The 21240-nt window shown below is 53.6% G+C and overlaps 1 protein-coding gene and 1 non-coding gene across 2 annotated transcripts in view; one reads left to right on the top strand and one right to left on the bottom strand.

Moving 5' to 3' along the window:
- The window catches only part of LOC115643738 (zinc finger protein 660-like), a 579185-nt gene that overhangs the window by 276504 nt on the left and 281441 nt on the right, over positions 1–21240 (bottom strand). The window lies entirely within an intron of this gene.
- Positions 1851–1932, top strand: TRNAS-GCU. Its single transcript has one exon. It is a non-coding gene; the product is annotated as a tRNA-Ser (tRNA).

The following is a 21240-nucleotide window of genomic DNA, read 5'->3' as shown; positions in this document are numbered from 1 at the left end:
CACCCCCTTCACTCCTAACCCCTGCGCCCCCTCCTGTGCCCCCAGCCACTGCCCCTCTCCTGCACTCCCTTCACTCCTAACCCCTGCACCCCCTCCTGTGCCCCCAACCCCTGGCCCTCTCCTGCACCACCTTCACCTCTAACCCCTATGCCCCCTCCTGTGCCACCAGCCACTGCCCCTCTCCTGCACCCCCTTCACCCCAACCCCTTCCCTCCGCTCTTTTGTCCCCAACCCCTGCGCCCCCTCCTGCACCCACGTGCGGACAGTGATCTGTGTGCATGGAGCAGCTAGCATTGCTCCTCCCTGGGATGCTGCTCCTCCGGGTACCCCTAGGGGCTGTGGGGGTGGGGAGATGAGAAGTGACGTCATCCGAGCTCCCTGCATCCAGGTCACTTTCCTCAGCTGGACTGCATAAGGGGAGGGCAGAGAGCAGCAGCTTCTGATGCTCCCCTCACAGCACAGCCCAGGTGGGGAAAGTGACCAGGACGCATGGAGCACATAGTGTTGCTCCTCACTCCCCCCAACCCTCTATGGGCCCATGGAGGAGCATTGGGGCAGGGGAGAGCAGTGAGCACCTTTGCACTGCCACACGGTGCCCTTTGACCCCCTGGAGCCTTGGGTGGCTGCTGGGGGCCCCACCCCTAGTGCCGGCCAGGCTCCCCAGCACAAGCAGCAGAAAACACAGGGAGACTGGCCCCACACTGAGCAGCGGTAGCCTGGGCGGCACGTAATGGAGGTCGGGGGGGCTCAGTCTCCCCAAACCTTGCATCACCAAGGGGACAGTGAGGCCCATGACTGGGACCCCGGCCAAATTAGGCCACCCTGCAAAAGTCTCCCCTATGTCAGCCCCAGGGCTGGAGGAGCTCCCACTCCCTGCTACGGCCCAGGGGCTGCAGCAGGGGTACGGAGCTTCTCTGGTCTCAGGGCCACAGCGGGGCAGGGGTAAAGGAGTGACAGGGTGGGGCTGGTGGGGGAAGGGGTGGAACAGAGGTGACAGTGGATGGGGCTATGGGTGGAAGGGGGCAGAGCCACAGACAGAAGGTAGGGGCATGGTTCTGGTGCTGGGGCCCCCACACTTGTTCTCCCTTTCCCTGGGCTTTGGCATCACTAGCCCCTGCTTAGCGAGTAGGGTTCAGTGGTCCCCATAATGTGGGGTATGACTCCTAGGGAGACACAAAGGAACATTCATGGGGGCACCTCAGGGCCTGAGTCAGCCCCCATGGAGGGCAGGGAGGAAGCACCACTCAGCCCCACTCTGTCCCAGCTCTTCCCCAACCCCACCCTCAGTCTGGGCCTCTGGCTCCCAGCCCAGCGATGACCCCCTTGCCCCTGTCCGCACCCCTCTCCCCAGCAAGCAACAGCCCCACTCCCAGCCCTGCTTCTCGACCGTGGCTCCCGAGGGGCCACAGCCATGGCTAAGAGGGCACAATGTGAAATATTTGGGGACCACTGTTTTAGCGTGATGTCCTCAATCCTTCTCTGCAGTCCAATAAAAGCTATTCCTCACCCATCTACCCCTCCATCAGGATGGACTAGGTCTGTTCTGCTGCCCTTCACTCATACAGGAAGGAGAATAACATTTTATTCCACTCAATCCTAAAGTGATTTGTAACCCAAGACCATCCCAAACTGGTCATTTTGGGGAAGCGGCCCCATCATGCTGCATAGCTAGGCAGAGTAGGTGTGTCTATGCAAACACGGTCTGTTCCTGAAGTCTTTCCCCAGCTCCTCACTAGATGTGAGGGGGGAGCTCATTCAGACCCTGCTTACGCTTAGTATTTAAAAACTCCTTCGTGTCCCTATCTCTGTCGGCCTTAGATTTCTCCTCCTGTCCCTTTTGTTACAGCTCAGATGAGGTGGCCCAGTGGTTAAGGTGATGGACTGCTAATCCATTGTGCTCTGCATGCATGGGTTCAAATCCCATCCTCACTGGATGCATTTAGTCTTGACTCTTCCTTTATAGACAACCATCTCCCCACTTGGTACAATAACAGACACAACAATGTTGCTTCTTGCAAACAAAAACCTTCTCAGAAACTCCAACACCCCCCCCCCGGCTTTAAATAAAATGTCTAAATCCCAGATTTCTAAAAAATGTCTCTAGTTCTGTATTTCGTAGTTTTTATCTTAAAAGCTAATGTTTCCTCAAGCTGAATAAGGCAACGCTTCAAAGGAAAATGTTAGAAATGGTAGGGGAGAAATAGGAAAGGAAAAAGCCCCTTTTCTCAGGAGATACAAACTCGACTCCCTCCTGTCTCTATCACCAGTGGATTTTGCCTCCCTCCTTCTGAGGTGTAAATAAAATAAAGAGGAGACAAGGTGGTTTGGCACAAACAAAGGTAAGTGTAGTCAGGGTAAAGGTACAGAAAGCTGGGGGAACAGGGGAAAATGCAAACTTAATGAATACAATGAAACAGTGACTGGGTTTGGGAGCTTAACGCTCAGGCCCATAAACCCTCCCTTGGAAACTAGAAAACACTAAACAATGCCCCAACACAGAAACCTTTCCCCACTGTTCAGGTGCAGTGGATCCCAGGTGCCGGCGCGACGCCCAGGACCTTCCACTCTCCCGCTGATTTAGAGCCGTTGAGGAGGAGCACTGGGGAGTCCAGACGACGGTTGGGTTTCGTTGCTGGCACGGAGGCCCTCTGGGATGCTGGACACCAGGAATGCAGGACGGCAGGAATGGGGGTGACAGGCCTCCTGTTCCTCAGTCTCACGGTGGGACCGAGGGGGTTCTTCACTCTCCAGCTTGGGAGCACTGTGAAGACACGACCGTGGACGGGTGACTCAGAGATTCCCTCCTTCCTCATCACTGCACAACTGTTATCTTTTGTCTGAGCCAGGCAGAGTTTATCTTCATCACGTTCTATCCATCCACTTCTCAAAGTGTCATGTGATGAAGCATTCTCCCTTGTCTGTGCTTGGAGATGATGCTTTGACTTCTTTAATCCTCTATCAGAGTCGCTATGAGTGGAGATGAAAGTGTCAAAGACCTGGGAGAGGAATTCAAATGGATCCCAAACACAGTGCGATCATTGGGAGTTTAAATCCCAGGTTCCATCTATTGGCAAAGCCACTTCTAACAAGGTAGCTGTTTTGTCCCCCATTATGGCACAAGTTTGAAATATGGGCAGCATAGAGCCAATATTCATAACATCAACTACAAAAATGATACACATCTAGAGATAGCATCATTATAATCAGCCAATCAGAACCTCTCCATAGACCCCTTACACGACAACCTTTCTACAGTATTGGCTGCAAATATAGAACAGTGGTCGCAACAGTGATCTGCACAGTTACAGATTATGTCAATAACGTCACAGGAGGTGACATGGCATCAGTGAGACTGATATTGGAATAGCTTTCAGTTTTGGTGTCCTCATTTGAAAAAGATGTTGTGAAATTGGAGCTAGGGCAGCAAAGAGCCACCAAATGTTCTGAGGGCTGGAGAAAAATACCTTCTAGTGAGCTATTGAAAGAGCTCAACCTGATTAGCTTATGAAAAGAAGATTGAAAGGTGACTTCACTGAAGTGTTGAAGTGCCTTAATGGAGAGAAAAGATTGGTTATTAAAGGGCTCTTGAATCTAGCAGAGAAAGGCATAACAAGACCCAATGGCTGGAAGGTGAAAAGAGACAAATTCCTATTACAACTAAGGCACAAATAGTCAACAGCGAGGATGATTCACCACAGGAACAAGCTACCAAGGAAAGTGGTGGATTCTCCATCTCCTGATGTCATTTAATGAAGACTAGATGCCTTTCTGGAATGTGTTTGCCCCCAAAGTAGCTCTTGTGTCATACAGGAGGCCTGTGACATGCAGGGGGTCAGATTAGATGATCTAATGGTCTCTTCTGGCCAGAAAGTCGACTAATTTCTGAAAAACTGAGTGTAGCATTGGGAGCAGCGTCTGATGTTTTCCTGTCTAGCCGGCTTGCTGACTAGAATGAACGCTCCTTGAGTGGGGTGATCCACAGGGAGTAGCTCAAACCTCCAAAGGTCCAGGCCAGGGGCAGGACATTGGCACAGCAAGGGAGGGATGTGGCAGTGACATCACAAAGGCCTTTTGCAGGACCTAAGACTATTGGTCCAAGGTGGTGGGGAGGTGGTGACCTCACAGAGAGATGCTGACATCAGCCAGGCAGGACAGGGGCGAGGGGCCAGGGAAACCTCAGAGACCCCTGTGGCTTTGCTTCAGCAAGTCTCCTTCTCCAGGTCTCTCTTTGAGGACTGAGAGAGTATTCGGGTTCACGGACGTGAGCGCCAGGAGGAACCTCTTTCGAGGTTTCTCCTTCCCTTGTAGTGATTTTACTAGAAAACAGTCGTCCCTGTTTAGAAGGTAAGAGCCTCCTGGAGGTTTGAAACCTGTTCAGTCTGATCCATCTGGTGACAGGTGAATTCGAGGCATGGAAAACACGAGCTTAAGGAGGCAGAATTTTATTCTGCACCTGGGATTTTGTCCCTTAGAATCACTGGGGACATTAGGGTTTGTCCTTTTTGTTTCACCTCTTCCTCCATCCCTCCCTCCCTCCTTTCTCTTCTCTTGCTTCCTTTGTCCTTTTACCTGTTCCCCTCCCAACACCAGGAGGGAGGGGGAGAGAGAGAGTGTGTGTGTGGTTTTTTTAGCATTTTGCAGGGCAGTGCTCTGCAGTTCTCACTGTGGGAGGTCTACCCAAAAATGTGAGGCTGAACTAGTGCTCGGGAAGTGATCCCCACCGGTGACCTGGGCCATCCTTTGGGCTCTCTGGTGAGATCCCTCAGCCTCCCATCCTCAGTCTCTACCCTGATTGGCTGAGCAGGGGGTTATTGACAGGGAGGAGACTCAGGTCCTTGTTTTTCTCTTTATAAGTCAAAACCAGTTCTATGTTTGATGAATTTTGCCGCTTCTCTGCATTAGTTGTCTCTGAGCAGTTCATGATTCTCTCTAACATTGCAGTTCTCCTCAAATACTTGCTGAATAGTTACTGTCACTGTTGTTGGTCTGGAGCTCATCTGAGAGCACTTTATTCAGGTCATTCAGTGTCTGAAATTCAAGATCCAATGGGTAGTTTGAAAATCAGGGCTCTTGGGTCCTATTCCCAACTCTGCCTCTGACTGGCTGTGTGACCTAAAACAAGTCAATTCTCCTTTCTCAGCCTTAGCTTCTCCCTCTTTCAAGTAGAAATAATAATGATCCGCTCGCACCTACCTGACGGTGGGTGGAGGATGGGGATCCATTGGAGAGTGTCACTAGGAGTAGGGCATAATATGAGGTGTCCTATCACATTTACTCAGAGCAGATTAACACGTAATAGAATAGCTGAAATAGTCTATTTTATTTGCATTTTTTTATTTTGAAATTGTTAAGAGCAGCAATGACTTAGCTCAGACTGAAGCATCTTATCTAATGTTTGAGATCTAAGTGTCTCCTCTTTGTGTGCGAGGAGACAATTTAACACACTCTGACAAACAGGAGATGCTTTTGTTTTGCAATACAATATTTTTGCAAAGAACTTTCATCCCACTTGTTATGATTTTGAGAAACAAACCGGATTAGCCTGAATGGGATTTTCTGACAGAAATGGATTCAATGAAATTTCCCCACCATCTCGATTCCTGGGCTCTATCCCTGCCTCTGGGGGGGTTTATTGTCTGTTAGAACAGGAGTCAGGACTGGTGGCTTCTCTTTCTGGCTCTGCCACCGCCTTACTGTGTAGGCGCTTGGGTAGGTCACTTCCCTTCTCTGGACCTCAGGCTCCTCCCATCTGTCCAATGGGAACAGGGACAGTTCTCGAACTCTGGGCAGTTGTGAGCCTGAGTGAGATAAGGGGCGTTAAAGCCCTCTGTGAAGGAGAAAGGGGAGTTTCACAGTGTTTAGCACCAAGGAATTCTAAAGTTTGCTAAAATGTCTAGTCTATGGAAACAAGAAATGGTCGGGGCCAATCTTTAACCAGTGCCTTTTTAAAAGCCCATTCAGGGATGTGAGTCCCTGTCTTTTAGATACCTGGGGTTCTTTGCCAGCAGGAGAGAAGAGGTTCCTGCCTCCATTTTTGTGGCCTTGACAAACCAGGTGCTGTGCCCCAGTTCTCGTCTGAGATCCCTGAAAAAGAACATCTTCCCATCCATGAACAAGACAGGACCTTTCTCTAAAAGGGGAACAAAGAGACCCCTGAGACTTACAGACTAGCTAGCCTCACTGCCATAGCTGGAGAGATCCTGCAATACATTCTTAAACACTCAGTTTGTCAGCAGCACCTACAGAATAGTTTGGTTCTTAGGACTAGTGAGCATGGATTTGTCAAGAACAAATCATTCCAAACCAATCCTCTTTCCTTCTTTGGCAGGGTTCCGGGCCTGGTGGAGGTGGGTAAACAGTAGATGGGATCTAGCTTGGGGTTGCTAAGGCTTTTCACACAGTCCCGTAGGACATTCTCACAAGCAAACGAGGGAAATGCAGTCCAGCTGTAATCAGTGTAATGTGGGTGCAGAGCTGGTTGAAAGCCCAGACTCCAGGAGCCCTTCTCCATGTTTGGCTGTCCAACAGAGAGGGTGTACCTAGTGGGTCCGGCAGGGATCAGTCCGGGGTCCGGTACTATTCAATATTTTCAGGAATGATTTGGAAAATGCAGTGGAGAGCATGCTTCTAAAATTTGGAACTGACACCAAGCACTTTGGAGCACAGGATTGGAATTCAAAACACCCTTAACAAATTGGAGACTTGGTCTTCTTGAGCCAAACTCCATGGTTGGGCCCCTCTCTCTAGACTGGGCTGAAGTGAAACCCCAGAGCCAAACACTCCTCCCGGGTACTGAGCTCCGACCTTGAATGGTCAGATGCTGCTTAGCACTGTCAGAGCAGCTTTTGCTGGGGGATTCTCCCAGCACTTTCCAATAGCGGGAAAGTATGAAATCCCCATTTGACTGCTGGGGACAGAGCCCTAGAGTGGGGAGCAACTTGCCCAAAGTCCCCCAGGAAAAGGAAAACAACCAGCAGTGGAACCAATAGGAAACCCAGCAATGGAACTCAGGAGTCCTGGGGGTGTGCTAGGGTGACCAGATGTCCCGATTTTATAGAGACAGTCCAAATTTTGGGGTCTTTTTCTTATCTAGGATCCTATTACCCCCCACCCCCGTCCTGATTTTTCACATTTCCTGTCTGGTCACCCAAGGGTGTGCACATGTGTGGGTCCCAGCTGCTCCCTGCCCCCCTCATTGAAGCAGATGTGCAGGGTTACTGCCCTGGGAACTGCAGGGCACCAGTGGACATGGGGTTGGCTGGAGGTAGGGTCTGGCTGCAGGCAGGGCAAGGGGTGCGGGGCTGGCTGGCTTCAGGCAGGGGGGTGCATCAGGGGTTGGCTGGAGACAAGGCAGGGGGTGTGTGGCTGGCTGCAGACAGGGGGTGTAGGGCTGGTGCAGGCTGAGGGGTGTGTGTGGGGTCTGGTTGGCTTTGGGCCGGACCACAGGGGGGTGTGGCAGGAGTTGGCTGGAGACAGGGCAGGGGGTGTGTCAGGGGCTGGCTGTGGGGCTGGCTGCAGGCAGGGCAGGGAGGATGTGGCTGGTGCGGGCAGGGCAGAAGTTGCAGGGTTGGCTGGAGACAGAGGCTGGCTGTGGGCAGGGCAGGGCAGGGCAGGGGGTGCAGGGCTGGCTGCAGGCAGGGCATGGGGCAGGGCTGGTGCAAGGATGTTTCTTGCCCTAGGAGAAACTTCCACCTTGCGTCTCCCCCCCCGTGCCCTCACCCTGAGGCGCCCCACCCGTGGCAGCTCCCCCCCTCCATCTTGAGGCGTCCCTCTTGTGGCAATTCCCCCGCTCTGCCCTGCGGCACCCCCCTCGCCCGAGCTCACCCCTACTCTGAGCACGAGCGGCCCGAGCACACCGTGGCCGCTTCACTTCTCCTGCCTCCCAGGCTTGCGGCACCTAAGCCTGCCAGGCAGTCAAGCACCCTCCTCTGAGCCACAGCAGCCCTGACAGTTGACAATAGAGGCACCTTAACCCCTGAATTCCTTCAATGTGTCCCCCTCCGGGGTCCAGCTCCGATCACCAGATACTCAGGGTATGTCTATACCACCTGCCGAATCGGTGGACAGCGATCGATCCAGCGAGGGTCGATATATCGCGTCTAGTGTAGATGCAACACATCGAGTGCTCTCCCCTCGACTGCTGTACTCCAGCTCGGTGAGAGACGCAGGCAGAGTCTACGGGGAGCTGCAGCAGTCGACTCACCACGACTGTGACATTATAAGTATAATCTAATATCTCATTGAAAGGTGACAGGGCCAGAAAGAGTTAATTAACTCACCTCACCGACTGACCTGACCCATGGGTGAACCTTAAGAACTGGTTAGCAAGATATGTAAATGAACAGAGCTTTGAAATGCAAGTCTGCAGTGTTAGAGGTAGAAGGGGAGGTGTTTGCTCAGGTCTTGTGATGTAAGCAAACAAGTCTTGTCTATTGCTATAGTTTTAATTCAAAGAGCAAAAAAGGAATATTAACATTTATGATGATACTTGAGTGAAATAGTATTATTGTCTCTGTGTCTCTTTGAAGGTTGTGGTAACCTGTATTTGAACTGTTTAATGAATAAATTACCCTGTACTAATTGCCAGGATGTTTGGAAGGAGAGTTAAGCCTATTGTTTTCTCAGGCCGAAAGGCTGCTGGAAATGTATAAGAAGCCTGGGACACGATCCTTCTTCATCTCAGATCTGCTTTGGGTTTCAAGAGGGGGAAACCTTAAGCCACAAGGATTGAGATCCCCAGTCATTGACTGGAGCCACCCTGAATATGGAAATTGGACTATAACCTATGGACTATTTCTAAAAGGACTTTTGGCTACTACAAGCTCACCTCTACTATGTATCTGAACCTCAAGAATTGAATTCAAATCTATATGTCTATTAATCTTTTAACCAACACTCTCTTTTCTTTTCTAATACATTTTAGCTTACTTAATAAGAATTGGCTATAGCATGTATTTTAGGTAAGATCTAAGTTGTAATTGATCCTGAGTATGTGGCTGATCCTTTGGGATTGGAAGAATCTTTTCTTTCATATGATGAAGTAAGATTTTCAGGAATCATCATCATATCTGACAGGTGTGTCTGGACGGAGGCCTGAGGCTGGGTACTTTAAGGGAACTGCGTGGTTTAAACTTCTAAGTAACCAGTGAGGTACTACAGAAGCTGTTTTGTGCTGGCTTGGTAAATCTAAGTATTGAAATCACCACCAGCATTTGGGATTTGTCTGCCCTGTTTTGTTTGCAGTTCACCCTGATTAAGTGACCTCAGCTGGCTCCCACAGGGAGCACCGTCACACCTACATCCAGGCTGTAGGGGTCCGAGGGATCTTAGGGGCCTTGAGGTGCACAGATAACTATGTCCAGGCCATAGGGGTCCCTGGGGGGCTTAGAGAGTTTTTGGGGGGACACAGATACCAATCTCCAGGATCTAGGGGTCCCAGGGGGGCTTAGAGGGTTCGTGGGGGGCATAGATACCTACGTCCAGGCTGGAGGCATTCTGGGAGTCTTAGGGGATTTTTGGGGGCCCAAGATACCTATGTCCCGGCTGTAGGGATTCCAGGGGGTCTTAGGGGTTCGAGTGGGCACAGATACGTATGTCCAGGCTGTATCGGTCCCAGGGGCGATTAGAGGTTTCGTGAGGGGCACAGATATCTACATCCAGATTGTAGATGTCCCGGCAGGGGGTTAGGGGAGTTGTGGGGATACAAATACCTACATCCAGGCTGTAGGGGTTCCTGGGTGGTTAGGGGGTTTCTGAGGGGCACATATACCTACATGCATGCTGAAGTGTCCCAGGGGGCTTATGGAGTCTATATGGGGCACAGATACCAATGTCCTGGCTGTATAGGTCCCTGGGAGACTTGGGGGGCTTGTGAGGGGCACAGATACCTAAGCTCAGGATGGAGGGGTCTACAGGGGGCTTAGGTGTTTGGTGGGGGGCACAGATACCTACGTCCAGGCTACAGGGGTCCCGGAGGGGCTTAGGGTCTGTCACGGAGTGTGGGGGAGTCCGGTCCTGCACCTCTCTTCCTGGGACACACAGTGACTCTCAGCCAGCCAGTAAAACAGAAGGTTTATTGGACAACAGGAGTGAAGGATACAGCAGAGCTTGGAGGCACAAGCAGGACCCCGCAATCGAGTCCTTCTGGGGGTTCAGGAAACTTAGCTCCCAGTTTGGGATTCCCTGAATTCCAACCACCCAGACCAAAACCGAAACTGAACTAACTCTCTCCAGCCGGCCCCTTCCTGTGTCCAGCTTCCCAGGCAAAGGTGCTGACCCCCTCCCCCCTGGCTAGCTCAGGTTACAGGCTGAGCACGTGTCCGGTCCTAAAGTCACCCCCTGCTCTCCCATCCCCCACACAGACAGTCCCTACTCCATCACAGTAATGCACAGAGCATTTCCCGCATGGAGCAACAGTGACACCTTGTGGCCACACCAGGTAATGCCCAGAGCATTTCTCTCATAGAGGAACAGTGACACTGTGTGGCCACGCAGGGTAATGCACAGAGCATCACGCCTAGGTAGAGGCTGTAGAGATCCCTGGGGGGTTTAGGGGTCGTGGGGGGCACAGATAGCTACGTCTAGGCTGGAGGTATTCCGGTGGGGATTAGGGGCTTCATGGGGGACACAAATATCTACATCCGGGCTGGAGAGGTCCCTGGATGGCTTAGGGGGTTGTGGTGAGCACAGACACATATGTCCAAGCTGTAGTGGTCCCTGGCAATTTAGGGAATTGGTGAGGGGCACAGAAACCTATGCATGGTCTGGAGGGATCCCTGGGGGATTTAAAGGGTTGTGGTTGTGCAGATACCTATGTCCCGGTTGGAGGGGGCCCTGGGGAGCTTAGGGGGTTTGTGTGGCATACACATATCTACAACCAGGCTGGTGGGGCACCTATGTATCTTAGGGGGCTTGTGGGAGGCAGAGATATGTATGTCCAGGCTGGAGAAGCTCTGGTGAGGGCTTAGGGGGTTTCTGGAGGTCACAAATATCTACGTCCAGGCTGGAGGGGTTCTGGGGGTATTTGGGAGTTGTGGGGGGGCACAGATACCTATTTCGAGGCTGTAGGGGTCCCGGGGTTGATTTGGGGCATTTTGGGGTACAGATACCTATGTCCATGCTGTAGGGGTCTCTGGGAGGATCAGTGTGTTCGTGAGGGTGCACAGACACCTACGTCCAGGCTGTAGGGATCCTGGTGGGGCTTAGGGGTTTGTGGGGGGCACAGATACCTTCATCCAGGCAAGAGGGGTCCTGGGGGCCTTAGGGGGGGTGGGAGGAGCTCAGATAACTATGTCGAGGCTGGAGGGGTCCCATCGTGGCCTAGGGGGTTTGTGAGGGGCACAGATACCTGCGTCTAGGCTGGAGGGGTTTCGGGGGTCTTAGGAGGGTTGTGGGGTCAGAGATACCTATGTCTAGGCTGGAGGGGTCTCGTGGGGGATTAGGTATGTTGGGAGGAACAGATACCTACGTCCCGATTGTAGGGGGCCCTGGGTAGCTTAGGCGCTTTGTGGGGGTCACAGATACAAACATCCATGCTGTAGGGGTCCTGAGGGTCTTTGTGTGGCTCTGGGGGGTCACAGATACCTACCTACAGGCTGGAGGGGTCCTGTGGGTCTTAGGGAGTTTGTGGGGCATACAGATGACTACATCTGGGCTTGCAGGTTCCCTGGGGGGCTTAGAGGTTTGTGGGGAGCACAGATACCTTTATCCAGGCTAGATGGGTCCGGGTGGGATTAGAGGGCTGTGGGGGGCACAGATACCTATGTAAGCAGAAGCAGGATGAACTCTACCTTGACATCTGGTGGTGATTTATGGCAAGTGTAGAAAAGAATTTCAGGGGCTGATCATGTTTGCATAGGCACACCCACCCCGCCAGACAAGGCGACGGCAGCCTGGGATGGCTGCTTTGGCAGCTATGGTATCCCCAGTTTATTTGTTGTTGGGGCATGAGATGTGGAGTGTTGTCACCCTGATTGTGTGGATGAGGAACTGTGAAACTGCTCTGAGACAGGGATTCTCACCATCACTTGAGTGGCACTCGCTAGACAAGGGAGTGGGCTCCTTGGGTGAACCAGAAACATGAATTGTATTTTCTTTTCTTTTAGCAGTTGAATAGTAGAGCTGAAATTTGATTTATTTAACAATTGAAGTTCTAGGTTCTTGAGTTAAAATCAGTGAAGAGCTGTGCTAGCCAATGGGGGAGTCTGAAGTTATGTTGTGGAGCAGAACAGCTCACAGAAAACAGCAGTTTGTGGGATGGTTGGAGTGGCCTAAGGAGTGAAATGAGCAGAGCAGTTTTTGGAGACAGCTGGAGCAGATCACAGGTCGGGTGGTGGAGCAGAGCAGCTGGTGGATCGAGCTGAGCAGTTCATGGGGAAGGCGGAAGCAGAATCCCACAGAGACGTAGGGCAGTCGGCAGTGGACCATGTAAGGTGCCCCTTTCTACCCAGGCTGGCAGGGGGGAAAACCCTGCAGATAGACTCTTGAACTCTGGGGTTGAGGGACTGTGGGTGATTTTGGGGTTGCTGGACTCTTGAAACATTTGAGGTATTGGACTTTGGAGTCTTGGGGTAATTTGGGGATTGCTGGACTCAAGAGCCCAGGGAAAAGGACACGGCCTAGTTGAGGTGTTTTCCCAATTTAATGCTATGTTGTTTATCTCACATTATTAAAAGTTTTCTGCTACACCTAGACTCTGTGCTTGTGAGAGGGGAAGTATTGCCTCTTTGAGGCACCTAGGGGTGCGTATGTAAAATTTTGCCATGTCACTGGGTGGGGGCTCGAGCTGGTTTGCATTATGTTGTAGGGAAGGGACCCCTATGTATTGAACCCAGTCCTTACTGCTATCAATTCAGCCTGGCAGAAGGGTTCCACCTACATGCAGGCTGAAGGGGTCCCTGGGAGGCTTAGGGGGTTCGTGGGGGGCACAAATACCTACGTCCAGGCTGCAGGGGTCCCAGAGGGGCTTAGGGGGTTCGTGGGGGGCACAGATATTTAGGTCACGGAGTGTGGTGGAATCCGTCCCTGCACCCCTCTTCCTGGGACACACAGTGACTCAGCCAGCCAGTAAAACAGAAGGTTTTTTTGGCCAACAGGAACGAAGGATACAGCAGAGCTTTTGGGCACAACCAGGACCCCTCAATCGAGTCCTTCTGGGGGTCAGAAAGCTTAGTTCCCAGTTTGGGATTCCCTGAATTCCAACAACCCAGCTCCAAACCAATACTGAACTAACTCCATCCAGCCGGCCCCTTCCTGTGTCCAGCTTCCCAGGCAAAGGTGCTGACCCCCTCCCTGCTGCCTAGCTCAGGTTACAGGCTTAGGTCCTGTCCCTCACCTAAAGTCACCCCCTGCTCTCCCATCCCCCACACAGACAGTCCCTACTCCATCACAGTAATGCCCAGAGCATTTCCCGCATGGAGCAACAGTGACACCGTGTGGCCACGCAGGGTAATGCACAGAGCATCACAACTACGTAGAGGCTGTAGAGATCCCTGGGGGCTTAGGGGTCATGGGAGATACAGTTAGCTACGTCCAGGCTGGAGGCATTCCGGGGGGCTTAAGGGGGTTCGTAGAGTCACAGATACCTACATCCAGGATTGTCGGGACCCTGGGGGAGTTAGGGGGATTGTGGGGGGCATAGGTACTTGCGTCCAGGCTGTAGAGGTCCTGGTGGGGATTAGGGGCTTTGTGGAGGACACCAATACCTACATCCGGGCTGGAGGGGTCCCTGGATGGCTTAGGGGGTTGTGGTGAGCACATTGATCCCTGGGGGTTTAGGGATTTGGTGAGGGGCACAGATACCTATGTATGTCCTGGAGGGGTCCCTGGGGTGGCCTGGTATTGTAGGGGACACAGATACCTACGTCCAGGCTATAGGGATTCTGGGGGGGCTTAGGGCATCAGGGGGGCACAGATACCTACATCCAGGCTGGAGGGGTCCCGGGGGACTTAGAGGGGTTGTGAGGGGCACAGATATGTACGTCCAGGCTGGAGAGGTTCCGGGGAGGATTAGGGGGGTTTGCGGATGGCATAGATACCTATCTCCAAGCTCTGGGGGTCCCTGGTGGGCTTAGGGTTTTTTTGGGAGGCATAGATCTCTATGTCCAGGTTGGAGTCGTGCCTGTGGGGTTTAGGGGGTTCCTAGGGGGCACAGATACCTAGGTCCATGCTGTAGGGGTTCCCGGGGTGGATCAGGGGTTTTCTGGGGGGCACAGATACATACGTCTAGGCTGTAGGGGTCCCTGGGAGACTTAGGGGGTTTGTGGGGTGCTGAGATACCTAAGTCCAGGCAATCGGGCTTCCAGGGGGAATTAGTGTGTTGGAGGGGCACAGATACCTAGGTCCAGGCTGGAGGGTTCCCGGGGTGGGGGGCTTAGGCAGTTTGTGAGGGGCACAGATACCTGCATCCAGGCTGGAGGGGTCCCTAGGGGGCTAAGGCAGTTTCTGGTGGGCACAGATACCCACCTCCAGGATGGAGAGGTTCCTCGGCACTTAGGGATTGTGCGGGGCATAGATACCTCCGTCCATGCTGGAGGGTCCCTGGTGGGCTTAGCAGGTTCGTGGGGGGCACAGATACCTAAGTCCAGACTGGAGGGGTCCAGGTGGGTCTTATTGGGTACGGGGGGCACAGATACTTATCTCTAGGCTGTAGGGGTCCCTGGTGGGCTTAGGGGGTTTTGGGGGGCCCCAGACAGCTAAGTCCATGCTGTAGGCCTCCCTACAGGTGCTTATGGGTTCGTGGGGTGCACAAATACTTATGTCAAGGCTGGAGGGGTCCCGGGGGGGTTGGGGTTTCGTGGGGGGCACAGATACGAACCTTCAGGCTGTAGGAGTCCGAGGGGGGCTGTGGGGTACAGATACCTATATCTAGGCTGAAGGGGTCCTGGAGGGCTTTGCGGGTTCGTAGGGGGCACAGATACCTACATACAGGCTGTAGGGGTTTCCGTGGGGATTAGGGGGTTTATGAGGGGCATAGATACCAAAGTCCTGGCTGTAGATGTTCCTGGGGTGCATAGAGGGCTGAGGTGGCACATAACCCTACATCCAGGCTGTCGGGGTCCCACAGGGGATTAAGGGATTCGTGGGGAGCTCAGATACCTACGTTCAGGTTGGAGATATCCCGGGAAGGATTAGGGAGTTTCTGGGGTGCACAAATACCTATTGCCAGGCTGTAGGGGTCCCTGTGGGCCTTACAGGTTCGTGGGCGGCAGAGATAACTATCTCTCATCTTCAGGGGTCGCTGGGTAGGCTTAGACTGTTTGTGGGGGGCCCAAATACCTACATCCAGGCTCGAGAGGTCCCTGGGGGGCTTATAGGGTTTGTGGGTGGCACAGATACCCATGTCCAGGCTAGAGGGGTGGCTGGGGGGCTTAGGGAGGTTGTGGGAGCACAGATACCTAACTTCAGGCTATAGGGGTCTCGGGGGTGCTTAGAGGTCGGGGCGGGCACAGATACCTAAGTCCAGGCTGTAGGGGTCCCGAGGGGATTGGGGGTTGTGGGGGGCAGAGATACCTACGTCCAAACTGGAGGGCTCCCTGGGGGTTTAGTGCATTTGTGGGTGTCACAGATACCTACCTCCAGGCTGTAGGGGTCCCGGGGGCACCTTAGGGGATTGTGGGGGGCACAGATACCTAACTTCAGGCTATAGGGGTTCCAGGGGTGCTTAGGAGGCGGAGGGGGTGCAGATACCTATGTCCAGCCTGTAGGGGTCCCTTGGGGGGCTTAGGGGGTTGTGGGGGTAAAGATACCTACATCCCAGCTGAAGGAGTCCTCAGGGGGTTCGTGTGGGTCAGAGATACCTACGTCCAGGCTGTAGGGGTCTTGGGGGGCTTAGGGGGGTTCTGGAGGTCACAGATACCTCCGTGCAGACTAGACGGGTCCCAGGGGGATTAGGAGGTTTATGGGGTGCACAGATGACAACTTCCAGGCTGTACAGGTCCCTGGGGGACTTAGGGGGTTGTGGGGGGCATAGATACCTATGTCAAGGCTGGAGGGGTCCCTGGAGGGCTCAGCAGTTCATGGGGGCACAGATACCTATGTCCAGCTGAGCTTTTCCCTGGGGGCAGCCTGTGCGCAGCTGCGATCAGCTGTTTGCTGGGCAGTCTCCGCTCAGCTGCTCCCCCCTCCCTGCTCCTGCGGGGGCTGAGTGAGTCCCCCCCGAAACAGCCTCAGGGGTCGGGGTGGGCGGGGGTGCGGGTCCAGCAGCAGCACAGCCCGCCCTGCTCCCTGGGACTGCCCCTCACCTCTCGTGCTGATGGCTCTGCCATGGCCTCTGCGTGAATCGCTGCTCCCCGCCCGCCAGGCTCGGCTCTGGCCAAAGCAGCATCGGGTGCCCCAGGGAGTCTGGCTAGGCTGGGGCTGGGGGCAGTGGTAGGTTGGGGGGAGGAGAAGCTCCAGATACTGGCAGGGGGCGCGGGGGGAGAGGAGTCGAGCTGGAGTGAAGGAGGAAAAGCCCCGGACTGGGCTGGAGCCACGCTGGGGAGGAGGCGGGGGGGAGGAGAAGCCCAGGGCCCCTGCAGGAGCTGCAGTGGGGGGGCGGGGTGAAGGGGGAGAGGAGCCACCCTGGGGCAGGGAGGAGAAGCCCTGGACCCTGGCAGAAGATGTGGGGCTGAAGTTCCCGTCTCGGGAGCTTTTTAACAGGTCTGTGCATTTCACCATTTTATTTCTGTCTTATGCTTAAATTCAGTTCTTTGAGTAACGAGTTCTAAAATGCCTCACCTCTCCTGGCTGCAGTAATTATCATTATTACTGTTATTACCGTATTGTACCGCTTCTCCTCCCCCTAACCTCCCACCCCGAGCCCTGAGGCTGTTTGGGGGGGGAATCACTCAGCCCCCGCAGGAGCAGGAAGAGGGGAGCAGTTGAGTGGAGCCTGCCCAGCAAACAGCTGATCGCAGCTGCGCGCAGGCTGCCCCCAGGGAAAAGCTCAGCTGGACGTAGGTATCTGTGCCCCCATGAACTGCTAAGCCCTCCAGGGACCCCTCCAGCCTTGACATAGGTATCTGTGCCCCCCCACAACCCCCTAAGCCCCCCAGGGACCTGTACAGCCTGGAAGTTGTCATCTGTGCACCCCATAAACCTCCTAATCCCCCTGGGACCCGTCTAGTCTGCACGGAGGTATCTGTGACCTCCAGAAACCCCCTAAGCCTTCCAAGACCCCTACAGCCTGGACGTAGGTATCTCTGACCCACACGAACCCCCTGAGGACTCCTTCAGCCAGGATGTAGGTATCTTTACCCCCACAATCCTCTAAGCCTCCCAAGGGACCCCTACAGGCTGGACATAGGTATCTGTGCCCTCCCCCACCTCCTAAGCACCCCTGGGACCCCTATAGCCTGAAGTTAGGTATCTGTGCCCCCCACAATCCCCTAAGGCTTCCCGGGACCCCTACAGCCTGGATGTAGGTATCTGTGCCCGCCCCGACCTCTAAGCACCCCCGGGACCCCTATAGCCTGAAGTTAGGTGTAGCTATCTGTGCCCCCCACTACTCCTAAGCCCCCCAGGGATCTCTACAGCCTCTACATAGGCCTGATGCTCTGTGCATTACCCTGCGTGGCCACACGGTGTCACTGTTGCTCCATGCGGGAAATGCTCTGTGCATTACTGTGATGGAGTAGGGACTGTCTGTGTGGGGGATGGGAGAGCAGGGGGTGACTTTAGGACCGGACACGTGCTCAGCCTGTAACCTAAGCTAGGCAGGAGGGAGGGGGTCAGCACCTTTGCCCAGGAAGCTGGACACAGGAAGGGGCCGGCTGGAGGGAGTTGGGTTAGTTCAGTTTCGGTTTTGGTCTGGGTGGTTGGAATTCAGGGAATCCCAAACTGGGAACTAAGTTTCCTGAACCCCCAGAAGGACTCGATTGCGGGGTCCTGCTTATGCCTCCAAGCTCTGCTGTATCCTTCGCTCTTGTTGTCCATTAAACCTTCTGTTTTACTGGCTGGGTGAGAGTCACTGTGGGTCTCAGGAAGAGGGGTGCAGGACTGGACTCCCCCACATTCCATGTCAGACCCTAAGCCCCTCCGGGACCCCTGCAGCCTAAACGTAGGTATCTGTGCCCCCCACCAAACACCTAAACCCCTTTGAGACCCCTCCAGCCTGAACTTAGGTATCTGTGCCCCCCACAAACCCCCTAAGCCCCCCAGTGACCTATACAGCCAGGACATTGGTATCTGTGCCCCATAGAGACTCCATAAGCCCCCCGGGACACTCCAGTGTGCACGTAGGTATATGTGCCCCTCAGAAACCCCCTAACCCCCCAGTATCCCCTACAGCCTGGACGTAGGTATTTGTACCCCCACAACCCCCCTACCCTCCCTGAGACATCTACAGTCTGGACTTAGATATCTGTGCCCCTCACGAAACCTCTAACCCCTCCTGGGACTGATATAGCCTGGACATACGTACCTGTGCCCACCCAAACCCCTAAGACCCTCTGGTACCCCTACAGCCTGGACATAGGTATCTTGGGCCTCCCAAAATCCCCTAAGACTCTCAGGATGCCTCCAGCCTGCACGTAGGTATCTATGCCCCCCACTAACCCCGTAAGCTCCCCTGGTACCACTACAGCCTGGATGTACGAATATGTGCCCCCACGAACCCCTTAAGCCCCCCTGGGATCTCTAGAGCCTGGAGATTGGTATCTGTGTCCCCCCCAAAACTCTCTAAGCCCCTCAGGGACCCCTACGGCCTGGACGTAGCTATCTGTGCACCCCAAGCCCCTAAGATCACCCGGACCCCTACAACCTGGATGTAAGTGTGACGGTGCTGCCCATCGGAGCCAGCTGAGGTCACTTAATCAGGGTGAACTGCAAACAAAACAGGGCAGACAAATCCCAAATGCTGCTGGTTATTTCAATATTTAGATTTACCAAGCCAGCACAAAACAGCTTCTGTAGTACCTCACTGGTTACTTAGAAGTTTAAACCACGCAGTTCCCTTAAAGTACCCAGCCTCAGGCCTCCGTCCAGACACATCTGTCAGATATGATGATGATTCCTGAAAATCTTACTTCATCATATGAAAGAAAAGATTCTTCCGATCCCAAAGGATCAGCCACACACCCAGGTTCAATTATAACTTTGATCTTACCCAAAATACCTGCTATAGCCAATTCTTATTAACTAAGCTAAAATGTATTAGAAAAGAAAAGAGAGTGAGTGTTAGTTAAAAGATTCATAGACATATAGACTTGAATTCAATTCTTGAGGTTCAGATTCATAGTAGAGATGAGCTTTTAGTTGCCAAAAGTCCTTAGGTTATAGTCCAATTTCCATATTCAGGGTGGCTCTAGTCAATGACAGGGGATCTCAATCCTTGTGGCTTAAGGTTTCCCCCTCTTGAAACCCAAAGCAGATCTGAGATGAAGAAGGATCGTGTCCCAGGTTCTTATACATTTCCAGCAGCCTTTCGGCCTGAGAAAACAATAGGCTTAACTCTCCTTCCAAACATCCTGGCAATTAGTACAGGGTAATTTATCCATCAAACAGTTCAAATACAGGTTACCACAACCTTCAAAGAGACACATAGACAATAATACTATTTCACTCAAGTATCATCATAAATGTTAATATTCCTTTTTTGCTCTTTGAATTAAAACTATAGTAATAGACAAGACTTGTTTGTTTACATCACAAGACCTGAGCAAAAATCTCCCCTTCTAACTCTAACACTGCAGACTTGCATTTCAAAGCTCTGTTAATTTACATATCTTGCTAACCAGTTCTTAAGGTTCACCCACAGGTCAGGTCAGTCGGTGAGGTGAGTTAATTAACTCTTTCTGGCCCTGTCACCTTTCAATGAGATATTAGATTATACTTATAATGTCACAGTCGCGGTGAGTCGTCTGCTGCAGCTCCCCGTAGACTCTACCTGCGTCTCTCACCGAGCTGGAGTACAGCAGTCGAGGGGAGAGCACTCGATGTGTTGCATCTACACTAGATGCGATATATCGACCCCCGCTGGATCGATCGCTGCCCACCGATTCAGCAGGTGGTATAGACATACCCTGAGTATTTGGTGATCGGAGCTGGACCCTGGAGGGGGACACATTGAAGGAATTCAGGGGTTAAGGTGCCTCTATTGTCAAGTGTCAGGGCTGCTGTGGCTCAGAGGAGGGTGCTTGACTGCCTGGCAGGCTTAGGCGCCGCGAGCCTGGGAGGCAGGAGAAGTGAAGTGGCCACGGTGTGCTCGGGGTGCTCGTGCTCGGAGCAGGGGTGAGCTGGGGCAAGGGGGGTGCCACAGGGCAGAGCAGGGGAGTTGCCACAAGAGGGACGCCTCAGGATGGAGGGGGGAAGCTGCCATGGGTGAGGCGCCTCAGGGTGGGGGCTCGGGGGGGGAAGGCGCAAGGTCGAAGTTTTGCCTAGGGCATGAAACATCCTCCCACTGACCCTGCCCCATGCCCTGCCTGCAGCCAGCCCTGCATCCCCTGCCCTGCCGTGCCTGCAGCCAGCCTCTGTCTCCAGACAGCCCTGCACCTTCTGCCCTGCCCGCACCAGCCGCATCCTCCCTGCCCTGCCTGCAGCCAGCCCTGCAGCCAGTCCCTGACACACCCTCTGCCCTGTCTCCAGCCAACTCCTGCTGCACCCCCCTGTGGCCCTGCCCAAAGCCAACCAGCCCCCACACACCCCCAGTCTGCACCGGCCCTGCACCCCCTGTCTGCAGCCAGCCCTACACCCCCTGCCTTGTCTCCAGCCAACCCCTGATGCACCCCCCTGCCTGAAACCAGCCAGCCCTGCACCCCTTGCCCTGCCTGCAGCCAGACCCTCCTCTAGCCAACCCCATGTCCACTGAGGCCCTGCAGTTCCCAGGGCAATAACCCTGCACATCTGCTTCAATGAGGGGAGCAGGGAGCAGCTGGGACCCACACATGTGCACACCCTAGGGTGACCAGACAGCAAGTGTGAAAAATCGGGATGGGGGTGGGGAGTAATAGGATCCTAGATAAGAAAAAGACCCCAAAATTTGGACTGTCCCTATAAAATCGAGAAATCTGGGAACCCTAGCACACCCCCAGGACTCCTGAGTTCCATTACTGCATTTCCTATTGGTTCCACTGCTGGTTGTTTTCCTTTTTCTGTGAGACTTTGTCCAAGTTGCTCCCCCCTCTAGGGCTCTGTCCCCAGCAGTCAGATGGGGATTTCATATATTCCCGCTATTGGAAAGTGCTGGGAGAATCCCCCAGCAAAAGCTGCTCTGACAGTGCTAAGCAGCATCTGACCATTCAAGGTAGGAGCTCACTGCCCGGG

The sequence above is a fragment of the Gopherus evgoodei genome, unplaced genomic scaffold (genome assembly GCF_007399415.2).
Source record: "Gopherus evgoodei ecotype Sinaloan lineage unplaced genomic scaffold, rGopEvg1_v1.p scaffold_69_arrow_ctg1, whole genome shotgun sequence".
NCBI classification, from domain to species: domain Eukaryota; kingdom Metazoa; phylum Chordata; order Testudines; family Testudinidae; genus Gopherus; species Gopherus evgoodei.
Note: the sequence above shows the minus strand (reverse complement) of the source record. Positions and strands in the feature narration are given on the sequence as shown.